The 12,889-nt window shown below is 32.2% G+C and overlaps 1 long non-coding RNA gene across 1 annotated transcript; it reads left to right on the forward strand.

Annotated features, from left to right (window-relative positions):
* The first annotated feature begins 4,527 nt into the window (after nt 1–4,527).
* On the forward strand, nt 4,528–8,205 carry LOC133183335 (uncharacterized). Its single transcript, XR_009720625.1, has 3 exons — nt 4,528–4,571; nt 6,349–6,466; nt 8,186–8,205. It is a non-coding gene; the product is annotated as an uncharacterized LOC133183335 (long non-coding RNA).
* The last annotated feature ends 4,684 nt before the right edge of the window (nt 8,206–12,889 follow it).

The raw sequence follows: 12,889 nt of genomic DNA on the forward strand, positions 1-12,889 counted from the left end.
GTTTAATGATATAATAAATAAAAAATCTCCAGTTGGCCGCTTAAGATCACACTACGATGAGTGGGAGAAAATTGGAACAGGTAAAACAGTCTTGGATGTGATAAAGTCAGGTTATAGAATTCCATTCAAAACTAACCCTGTGGCTATTGAATTAAACAACATTAGGTCAGCGGGAGATGAACCAGATTTCGTCACAGGTGAGATCAAAAATTTGGTAGAAAAGGGGTGTGTGTCACGGGTGTCTGAAAAACCTACAGTTGTAAATCCTTTGACTGTGGCTAAAAATAGAAACGGTAAGTCAAGGTTGGTACTTGATTGTAGACATATTAATCCTCATTTACACAAGTTTAAGTTTAGATACGAGGATGCTATGACAGCAAAGGAAATGCTTAAAGTCGGAGATTTTATGTTTACTTTTGACCTAAAATCAGCTTATCATCATTTAGAAATAAACGAGGAACATCGACAATATTTAGGGTTTTCATGGAAAGAAAATGGAAAAGTTTCTTATTTTGTTTTTAATGTACTACCTTTTGGCATTTCTACAGCAGGGTACATATTTTCTAAAGTTCTTCGAGAACCCGTGAAACGCTTAAGGTCAGAAGGAATAAAGATTATTACATTTTTAGATGACGGTATAGCTGCAGGCAGAAATTTTGATGAGGCATCAAATGCAAGTAATTCAATAAAACACATTTTTCAAAATTTGGGCTTCTTGTTTGCAGAAGAAAAATGTAATTGGGTTCCAAGTCAAAATTGTTTATGGTTAGGTCTACAGTGGAATACAGAAAAAGGTCAAGTTCACATCAGTGGTGACAGAATTCATCGTTTAAATTCTTGCTTAGATGCTTTACACTGCCAAGTACAGAAAAATGTTCTTTATTTTCATGTAAAATTTTTGGCTAAAATTGTTGGTCAAATAATATCCATGAAAGTCGTTTTTGGTGATATTGTTAGAATGAGAACAAGATTTTTATATTACTGCATATCAAGCAAAGCTAGCTGGGAAGCTCAGGTAAAAATAACTGCGGAAGCTTTGAAAGAAATTGAGTTTTGGCGCAGAAGTGTGTCAACATTGAATGAAAATGGTTGTTCAATTGATTTGGTAAGCGCATCAGATGTATGCAATTTGTATTTATATTGCGATGCCTCAGATGTAGGCTTTGGTGGTTATTTTGAAAGTTTGAATGAGAGAAATGAAAATTTTTTTATGGGTAGTGTAGTTGGAAATTGGACAGAAGAAGAAGCGATGCAGAGCTCAACATGGAGAGAGCTTGAAACTGTTAACAGGGTTATGAAAAGTAAAGTCAATATCATTGAAAACACAAAGGTAAATGTAATTTCGGACAGTAAAAACGTTTCAAAAATTATGCAAGTTGGGAGCAAAAAGCCATATTTACAAATCATTGCAAATCAAATATTTGAGACTTGTAGTGAAAACAGTGTTCAGGTTCAAAATGTATGGAAGCCTAGAAATGAAAACAAAAGGGCAGATTTTTTGAGTCGTGTAACTGACATGGATGATTGGTCAGTTAACGATGAGGTATTTGACATTTATGAGAAATTGTGGGGAGTTCATACTGTTGATAGGATTGCAACTCATTACAATAAAAAATGTGAAAGATTCAATTCAAAATATTGGTGTCCTGGTACAGAGGCATTTGACGCTTTTACACAGGTATGGGTAAGTGAAAATAATTGGTTAGTTCCCCCGCCCAGTTTTATACCTAGAGTTATCAACAAAATGGTAGCGGAAAAGGCCTCAGGAACGTTGATTATTCCAGAGTGGAAGTCATCTCCATATTGGCCTTTGATATTTGAGGGAAACTGTTTCAAACATTTTGTTAAATTTTATGATTATTTGCCTAATGAAAAATTGATAACGCATGGCAAGAGTAACAAATCAGTATTTGCAAAATTTCCATTGAAATTTAAGATGTTGGTATTGAGGATCCAATTCTAAAATTGACAGTGCACAAGATTATGAATATATTTTAATGGTAATGAATATTTTTTCCAGGATTAGGAGTGCAGTTACATATAAACAAAGCAGTTACTGATAGTGGCATTTCATTGTGCAGTAAGCTGGGGTCTTTCAGTGAGCATATGTGTGGATATCTCATATCATCGAAGAGTGACGGCACCAACAAGGCCTACAAACATAATTTTCAACGATGGAAGAAGTTCATAAATGAGCACGAGCAGAGTGAAATTCCAGCGCAGCCGGTACACGTTGCATTATATATTACTTATTTGCTAGATTCTGGTGCGTCGTATTCTACAGTGAACAGTGCTATTTATTCGATTAAATGGATGCATGAAATTAGTGGTTATCCAGATCCTACCGAAAATTCCTTCGTGAAATCATTACAGGAATCAGCAAAACGTTTAACTGGTAGACCGGTGCGCAGGAAAGATCCAGTTGACCGTCAGATGTTACAAGATTTGTGTGATTTGTATACTGACAGTACAGATGTTCTTTTATTGAGAAATTTAACTATGATTTTGATCGCTTTTGCTGGTTTTTTGAGATTTGACGAACTGAGTTCTTTGAAATGCAATAATATCATTGTTGAACAAAATTATTTAAAAATTATTATTGAAAAATGTAAAAACGATCAATATAGAGATGGAAATGAAGTACTTATTGCAAAAGGTACCACAAGCGCTTGTCCATATGCCATGTTTCTACGTTATACAAAAGAGGCGGGAATTGATTTATGTTCTGATCATTTTATTTTTAAACCCGCTTTTAGAAGTAATGGTTTTTCAAAATTAATAGTTAAAAATAAGAAGCTTAGTTATACTGCAGCAAAGCAAAACATTGTTACTCTTTTAAAAACAGTAGCTCCAAATTTAAATATTGGTCTCCATTCTCTTAGATCAGGAGGTGCAACTGCTGCTGCAAATGTTGGTGTTAATGAAAGGTGTTTACAAAGGCACGGGCGATGGAAGTCTGTGTCTAGCAAAAATGTTTATGTTAAAGACTCTTTAGAAAAAAGGTTACATGTGTCAAAACAATTGTTGTTGTGAGTTATACATATATTTTTCTCTCGCTCTTTTCTCTCCCTTTCTTTGGTAATGTCTATCGTCAACCTGCTCGGTGCGCTACAATGCATATTAATTAAGGTGTTGTGTTTATATATAAAGGTGCATAGTGAAGTGAAGTGTGGACTTACATTTTTTCGCGTTACGAAGTATAGCGAAAAATAATTGTCCTGACGACATGTAAACGAATACGAAAGTGTGGTGTTACTAAGGTGAAATTGTTATGTAGGTTTCAGCCAATGAAATGTCGGTATTGAGAAAACGTGTTCGATTGTATTTACGGGTGGTTAGTAAGAGTTCACTTTCTAGCGCACGCTATCCCGAGCAAGTCGTGTTTTTTATTTTTTATAAATACAATAGTAAAATTTATATTTTCATAAATTTAGAAAAAATTTTTTTGGATGTTTAAAACATGAGTGAGGGTCCGCCACTCAACTTTTTCGCTTACTCTGCAATTTGCCGCGGACACACAGGTTTCCATAGTTTCTACAAAATATTTGTTTTTTATCTATGGTTTTTCCTGGGCGGCGGAGGAGGCTTTAAATTGTATTGCATTATTATTAAAATTCGCTTTTTGTGTTTTTGCCTTTTAGTATGTGGGCCTAATGTTATATCAAAACTGCTTTGTTTGTATATTTGAATATATTCAATATAATAAACCTGGCGTCAACCTGCTCGGTGCGCTACAATGCATATTAATTAAGGTGTTGTGTTTATATATAAAGGTGCATAGTGAAGTGAAGTGTGGACCACAATGTTATATGTGGTTGTAAGAAACGAATACATCTGTTAGCAAGAGTTATCTTTCTTATAAATATTTTTTCATTGGAAAAAAATGCAATACTAATAAAAATTCTACATTTGGTGCTTGATACATTAAGGGTTTGGTTTTGTGTTCATCCAAGTGAAACTCGTACGAAATAAAAATCTCAATATTTTAATAAATACTTCTTGCTTACTCTTGAAAACTGACCTATGACACCTTCCATTGGAAAGCTGTCTTGATATGTATGCAGTTTGATTGTCACTTGCAGTGTCATGCAGCAATAATGTGCATATTACACTTGCAGGACTGCACAGCTACAGGTCTAACAAAACAATAACATGACATTTGTTGTATATGTGCAGATAGTTGAACGTCATGGGTACAACCATTTGTTTCGTTCCTAGCAATACTGTGCGTACTTTTTCCATAACTGTCTGTTTTTCATCAACTAGGCATGTCCGCCATGCGAAATCGGGGGGCTGCCATTCCGGTATTGAAACCAACTGACTATTTCTGTAATCTGATGTCTCTAGTACCTCGATTACACAAAGCAATTAGAGAGATATTTCGTTAAACATCTCCAGCTATTAGAATGTTTCGATCTAAATGTTTAATATTGTTTATTATAAAAGTAACATCGATGTTTACGTCATATCAGGGAATGCTCCGTCTTCGATTTTACAATGGACAGATAAATTACTACGCGCCCAGTTTTAGCAGTTCCGACTGAATTTAACGTCTGTTATTTCTTTTGCAGGTAAGGCTGTTAATTACCTTTTATCAAATAAGCATATTAATCCTACAAATGTAGGACAATGTCATATAATATTGAAAAATATTGCACGAAAATTAAGAACTATAATCACTCAGCGTAGTTTATTTCTGAGGTCTGTCATGCGATATTCGGCTAAAGTGAAAGTAGGAGCTGGTAAGTCGATTTGTTGTGTTTATTGTGATTTATGAGCCTTATCTCAGAAATACGATATAACTCCTAGTATCAGTAATACATTTTGAGTGTGACAACGCCTGCGATCTAATGCACATCAATTTTAAAAAGGTTAAACGTTATACAAAGGATCTGAGAATTTCCACGTGTTTCTTGCAGACCACAATTTGGTAGCGGGCAATATTTAAGGTTCCTCTAATAAATGTTACTATGTTTCAAAATACTAAAAGTATTCGTCATTGTATAAAAATATAGTTCAGTCAAAAACAGGGTTTCAAATATTATGAGTAGAGTAAAGAACTGAATTTTGTTTTCATTAATGAGCGATTTTTGTGTAAGATCCTTCATTGAGCCTCAGACACACCAAGTTAAATGTCTTATGACGGCTAAGTGAAGTGGCTCTACGTAGTACACATATATGGTAAATCAGATGTGTTATTTGTAAATCAAAATTTTGATATTCAAATTTTATTGCTTTTTTGTTTTACTTTTTGTAAAAGAGATGCAAGTATTATTGATTATTTATATAAATAATTTTCACATAAGTTTGTACTATGTATACAAACCATCATTTTGGACTTGGACCTTCTGATTTGCAGATTAGTGCAGTATATGTAGTTCTCATGGGGAAAAGTAAATTAAACGATAAAAATTTTCAAGGATGTCAACTTAATTTGCTTATTGCTTGATATGTAAATTGTTCAATGTTCATCAAATGAAGAGACTGCAGCAAAATTGAAAAATAGGTTTTTTTAAAGATGAAAATTGCATAAAGTATTAATAATTAATATTCTCTAGTTGAAATGGTTAAGATTGAAAACTTGAATTTCTGCAACGGCATTGGTTTCATCAAAAAGGGAGTATAATAAGGGGGTCTTACCTGATCTTAAGTTACCATTGAGCATGCTGAATCAAATGCTACCAAGCATGTTTATTTTTAATTGAATGTTCATTTTATGAAAGTTTTTCATATGCTCAATTAGACTTAGGTTGTTGGTTGCACTTGTAAGGAAGAGATAAGGTGCTGGGGGTGGGGTGGGGGGTAAACCTTGGTATTGATCCATAAATACCATAATATTCTTGTAGAAACCTCTAAGATTTTTTGTATAAAATTGAAAAAAAAAATGAATGTACATGTAGCCACCACTTTATCTCAAAGGTTATTATTATTATTTTTTTTTTGGAGGACCTGCATTTTAATGGTACAGGCAAACCTTGTTACATTGTATTTCTATCCTGATGGGACCAATAAAAAAAATTAAGAAATCTGGTATAGTTTGACACATTGAGGTTAAAATGCTTAAAGAAAAAAATGGAAGAGACTTTAAATGAAATATGAAGATAACAAACAATAATCAAATTCAAATTCACATAATTTTGAGAGATGGAAGCAAAACTCTATTCTTATAATGTCTCATAGAACAAAAGTTTTAACGGACACAGTTTCAGGAAATAAATACCATTCAGTTAAAACACTGACACCCTTCAACATGTTCAACAAAGATTAATATTAATATCTAGACTTAAAAGAATTGTTTTTGAACTTTTTTCCTAAAATTTATTATAACTATGTTTACCATGTTTACAGAATGCCTTGTTTCACAAAAAAGAACACTGTTCAGATATTTTCTCTGGACTGTCAATTTCTGCATTTCATAATCATGTGATACCTGTGTTGGAGCCCTCCCAAAAACCTCCCCTGTAAAGTAAGTTTTTTATCACAATGGAATGATTCTGTAAATTTAATAGACATGTGTATAAGGGTATAAGGTAGGTGTTATAATCACAGTGAGCTGACTAGTCATTTCATTTTGTATGATTGGATTCAGATGTTATTCTATGTGTACAGAATGAAAGAATGTACAATTTTTATGATGAGAAATATATATGCGGTTGGATGAAAAGAAAGATTTTGTTTGAGTGAATGTTGTGTATGTGTCCATCACATTGTCTCAAGCCATGGTTGGAGTCCGCCTACAGCTCTCTCCTACCCGAGGCTGCTTGAGCGAATTAAGTATCGTTATCATGAATAATCAAACCTTATGTGTGATGTCACGTTATAACCCAATAAAAGTAATTGTTTATATTGCAGTTGACTTTAACGATAAAAAAACAAATGTTAGGTAAACAGTGACTGAAAAAAGAAGTCACATCAGAGGTTATTTTTAAATAATTGAAAACTTCAATCTCTTTTGGAAGGAACTGTTTCTGATCATCTTCTTGTAGCTTACTAACACACATGTCATCATATCAGGTTTTTAAAATTCTGCCATCAAATCCTTACCTTGTCATTTAACCTTCAGATTTTGTACTTGTTTGCTTTATTTAATTATGATCTTATATGCTTGTCTCATCTACTTCCCAAGGCAAGATGACATGACCATCACTTGGGTTTACCTTAATTGATCTTATTTATGGTTGATCTCTTTGTATACAGATTAGACTCATATATCTCTATATGGATTAAACTACTCTGATCTACACTAATTGTAAATTAAAATAAGATATATTCAGTCCAACAATCAGTGTTAACCAACATTTACAATGTGACCATCATTGCTGAGGGATGTGTAGCCTTTGACCCTGAAATTTACATGTCTGTCTTTGCATGCTTTTTACTTAGTCATGATGTAAAGATTTAACTTTCAATTCAAGTTCCCTCTTTGAGAGTGATCAACAGTATTGTTTTTTTAGTGGTATACTGTGGTTTCATTAATATTCGTGGGCATCAATTTTCGTGGATTTAGTAGAAATCACTGTTTCGAGGATACGTAAATTCGTGGATAATGATCATACCTGCTTTCTCACTTTTAACAAAAAAAAAAAAATGTTTCAAAGTCAAATTAGCATTAAATTGTGTTTATAATTTGTATGATTTAAGTCAGCTATGAACAGAGAGTAATTAATTATTTCTACCAAAATTTTTATTTCAAGGTAATTTTTGTTTTCATTGTGTAGGTGATAATTGGTGTTGGATCGTTAGATTGTTTGAGAAAAACAAATTTACACATTTAAACCTGATTATCTACCATCGTTTGTGTTATACCACTGATTTGTATATATATGAACAGTGTTGACAGTTCTACGTATGTTTTATTTATCTCTGTCAGAATATTAAAAGATATTTTACTGAAAATTGCCAGATAATTATCTAATAGTACATGTATTTTTTTTAAAATATTCTTTAAAATGATAAAATACGTTTATAAAGCCAAGCTGTTGGAGAAAGAGGGGTATTCACGTATATTTAAGAAAGTCGTAATAGGCTTTTTAAAGGTTTATCATAAATCAAAATGGAGGCACCAAACTTCGATGAACATTTGATTTCGTGGATCGACTCAACAACGAAATCCACGAAAATTGGTGTTCCACGAATAATGATGAAACCACAGTATTATAAATTATTTATATTTAATATTTTACAGATTTCAAAGTTAAGGAGATCATTTAAATGACAGAGGTTTTGGTCCATCTTGGTTTGTCTCAACAGTTAATCTTTTGGAAAGCAGTGTTGGAGAAAATATCAGCAACATGTGAAGACTGTGATTTAGTTTCATATGATATGACTAAAGAAAGTTAATATTTTTGATTCCATGGTTGTATGAACAAATGCTTTGAACTTTCCAAACATCATTGAAAAAGAAAATATGATGACCAAACAAAAATACATATTTGAACTTTCCACGAGTTTACAATGAAGAACATTTTGGGATCTTGATACAGGATATTATTGTGTTTAGTGTTTTAGTGTTTTATCTAACCCATGCTAAGAACACAGGTCTCAAATATCTTAGAGAGTTATATTAGAGTTATATTGTTAGAATTGAAGCTTATTTATAAAATTATACCTTATATCTTTAAAGAAAGTTTCACAAAAAAATAGTCAAACTTGCATATACTGGTTAACATGTTAAAAGAAATATAATATCCTGGAAGTGATTAAGAATAAAAAAAAAAGTTCATTTATCATCCTTTTCTTTTGTTCTTCTTGGTGACTTTTTTTACAATAATCAAAGACATTTACATTTTAGCTCATCTGAGCTGAGGCTCTGTTGAACTTTTTCTGATCAAAGAGTCTCTGGTGTCTGTCCATCTGTCATCCATAAAAATTAAACCCTAAAATAGGGGTATCAAAGTTTGACATGGGAATAGATAGGAAAAAATTGTCCTTTAATGAACAACAAGGTAATGATTTACTCATAATGTATGCAAGCATCCTCAAGAAGTGAAGATTCAAGTTGGTCAAAATCATTTGCCTGACTTATTATTATAATAATATTAAAATATTCCCTATTTGTATTTTTTTTCATTTTTTTTCTTCAAATAAATCTGAGATCAGATTTTACATATAAATTGGTAAATGCATGTATAAATGTGAAAAAAAACTTTAGAAAACATATAAGCCATGTTAGCCATATTGATAATGAAATATCCTCTTGTTGTGGAATCAGTTTTGGATTAGACATGGCCTTATGGCCCAGGGTGGGGCCACAGTATTAGCTCAGATTTGTTTTTATGAGAATTAAGGGGGATAAGAATGTCTTAGAAATCTGAAGAACACCAAGGTGACTCAAGTGAATGTTGTGGGCCAGGCCTCTTATTTAAATTGCCCACTTCCATTATCCCTGCAGATTTTTAACATCTTATTTGGCATACTTTTTAAGGAGAAAATCATTTTTCTAACATTAATTTCCCTGTGTTTTGTACACACCATAGAGTAATATTTTAGATACGTCTGGGCTTTCATATAAAGTGCTATTTTTAGATCAAAAGTGAGTCTCTTTAATTCTATTTTTAACACATTGCCATGTGGTTGGGACTACTTTCATGGCTAACATTTTCTTGTTTAACTAACAAGTATGCATTTAAAGAAATGTACCTATTGTAGTGAGTTTACATTTAAATCAAAGGTTCTTCACAAATAGTTGTAGCCACTTAATTGTTTTAACTATTTCATATTTTTTTGGATTTTTTGGTGCACTACTAAAACCTGTGGCTGCGCAGTCCTGCAGGTGTATTGTGCACTTCATAGCTGCAAACTGCTGCAAGTGTCAATTAAGCTGCATATACCCAGAGATTGTTTTCATTATGAAGATGACATGGACCAGTTTTCAAGTGTAAGCAAGGCTTAATTTTTGAGATATTAAGGTTTTTATTTTTAGTGAGTCTCACTTGGCTGCACACAAAACCAAACCCTTAAACCATTTTTAAAATGATCGTTAAAAAGATAGAACTTATTCAATTTTTAAGGGTTTTAAAACTGGATTTAAATGTTTTTTTGTCAAACATAATAAAACGATTTGAAAAGTACAGTCAAAGGAAATATAAGGTAATGTTTCCATCATATGTTACATTTGATCGAATTGACTGCTCAAAGGTCTTGATAAATAAACTCTGATAAAGTAAACTATGAGAAATACTAAGATATTTTACTTGGAAAGTTATCTCTCTTATCAGAGGGTCGGTCCCCCTTAAAGTTATTATTAATATGTATAATGATTGTAAATCTAGAATATTTTATAATAATGATTTTTCTGAATATTTTTCCTGCCGAAATGGAGTCCGACAGGGAGAAAATTTGTCTCCTCTTCTCTTTGCATTGTATCTTAATGATTTAGAAGAATTTTTAATACAAGAAAATGTGATTGGATTGAACAGCCTGTCTGAAGAAATTGAGCAAATGTTAGATGTATATTTAAGAATTATGATTATGCTCTATGCAGATGATACTGTATTGATGTCTGAAACTAAGGATGATCTTCAATATCAACTCAATTGTTTTCAAAAATATTGTGAAAAATGGAAATTACACGTAAATATTGATAAAACAAAAATCATAATTTTTGGTAAGGGCAGACAACCATCCAACGTAGCATTTACCTATAATAATAATGTTATTGAAATTGTAAAAGAATTTGAATATCTAGGAGTGTTTTTCTCAAGAACTGGTTCTTTTTATAGCACAAGAAAATATACTGTACAAAGAGCAACCAGAGTTATATATGCCATAATTAAAAAATCACGAGAATTGAATTTGTCCATCGATTGTCAAATTGATATGTTTGATAAAATGGTTATCCCTATTCTTCTTTATGGTTGTGAGATATGGGGATTTGAAAATGTGAACATTATTGAGAAACTTCAACTCAAATTTTGTAAACTTATACTTCATCTTAAGACATCTACTCCAAATTATATGGTTTATGGTGAGCTTGGCAGATACCCATTAAGTATAAATATTAAAGTGAGAATGATAAAATTCTGGGTAAAACTGTTGAAATGTAAAGAGACAAAATTGTGTCATATTTTATATAATTTTTTATACAGCTCATCAATGCACAACGCTGTTAATTGTAGTTTTAAATGGATTGAATGTATACGAAGTATTTTACAAGAATGTGGATTGAATTATGTTTGGATGACGCAGAATGTTCACAATGAAAAATGGTTGTTGATTGTAATTAAGCAAACGCTGATTGATCAATTTAAACAAAACTGGAATTCAGACTGTAATACATCTGGTAAAGGCAAAATTTACAATTTGTTCACTAATAGTATTTTTACAACTAGAAACTATTTAAACATGAATGTGTCAATGAATATTATAACACATTAGCAAGATTTAGAACTAGTAATCATAAATTACCAATCGAGACAGGCCGATGGAGCAATATACCCTCAAATGAAAGATTTTGTACTTTATGTAATAATGATACTGGAGACGAATACCATTATATTATGTCATGTCCTGCTTTTAATGATTGTAGAAAATTGTATTTACCTTCAACATATATAAGTCGACCAAGCGCTTTCAAGTTTTTAAATTTATTTTCATGTAAAAAGGTATCTGTCATCAATAACCTTTGTAAATTTTTCAATATAATTAATAAGAGAGTTACCCTTCCAGGTTAATGTAAACTGTACACTCTTGCATCATGTATTTTGTTTGATATCGTTGTTCTATTTTCTCTATGTTGTTTTATACAATGTGAGAATAAACTGAATTGAATTGAATTGGTAATAAAATGCACCATATTTCCGCACAAGAATATCCACAAGGAAACAAGGAAGTTACCTAATGGAATAATCAGAAACCATATCGACCATACATTAGAGAAACAGAAATTCAGAATCTCTGTGTTAAATACAAGGGTATACTAAGATCAGCAGACATTGGAAGCGATCACGTCTTAATGTGTACATTAATGAAGCTGAAGCTGATGAAAGTGAAAAAAGAAGGAAGAAAGGAAAATCGAATGAGATTCGATACAGACAAATTGGAAAATGCAGAAACAAAGCAGAAATCCAGCGTGGCATTGAAGAACAAATATCAAATCTTAAAAAAATCACCTAGAGAAACCAACAAGAGATGAATTTGAAGATGAGTGTAAGATCAAGATGTACTTCACAAAAAAAAAGAAAGAAAGAAACCTGGGATCAGTGAAACAACCTGGAAGAAAAAAGATCAGAGAGTAGGAATAAATAAGGAGATTCTAGCAACTCACTCAAAAAGATTTAAAGAACGATTACAAGATCTCTATAAGGAGAGAGTCAAAGAAATAAAAGACAAGTGAGAAATGCCAAACGATTGATTGATTATTGTATGACCTTTACTTGGTACTTGTATAGAAAATACCTTAAACATGGAAAAAGGAAAACGTAAAGTTACCAAAGAAAGAGAATCTGAAAAATGTAAGAACTGGAGAGGGATCACTGCATATACTGTAGTGAGCAGTCTTAGGAAGAATCATATTTTGATAAGATCAGAGATGGAATTGATTCACAGCTTTAGAAAGAACAAGCTGGCTTTCGACAGGGAAGAAGTACAACAGATGTTCGTATTGCCCAACATCGTAGAGCAAGTAAATGAATGGCATGCTACATTATACATAAAGACTTCGAAAAAGCCTTTGATTCCATTCATAGAGACAGCTTATGGAAAATTATACATATAGAATTCTAGGAAAGTTGATCAGAAATAAAGATTTCAAATGTTCTGTGAGAGATGGAGAGGAGATATCAGAATGATGTGAAAACAGGAGTGAAAGAAGGTTATAACATGTCTATTTTTAGGTCACCTGAGTCACTCAGGTGACCTATTGCTATCCGTTCTCGTACGTCGGCGTGCG

Source organism: Saccostrea echinata, unplaced genomic scaffold (genome assembly GCF_033153115.1).
Source record: "Saccostrea echinata isolate AGI-Se365-2 ecotype Australia unplaced genomic scaffold, CSIRO_AGI_Sech_v1 ptg000009l, whole genome shotgun sequence".
Taxonomy (NCBI): Eukaryota; Metazoa; Mollusca; class Bivalvia; order Ostreida; family Ostreidae; genus Saccostrea; species Saccostrea echinata.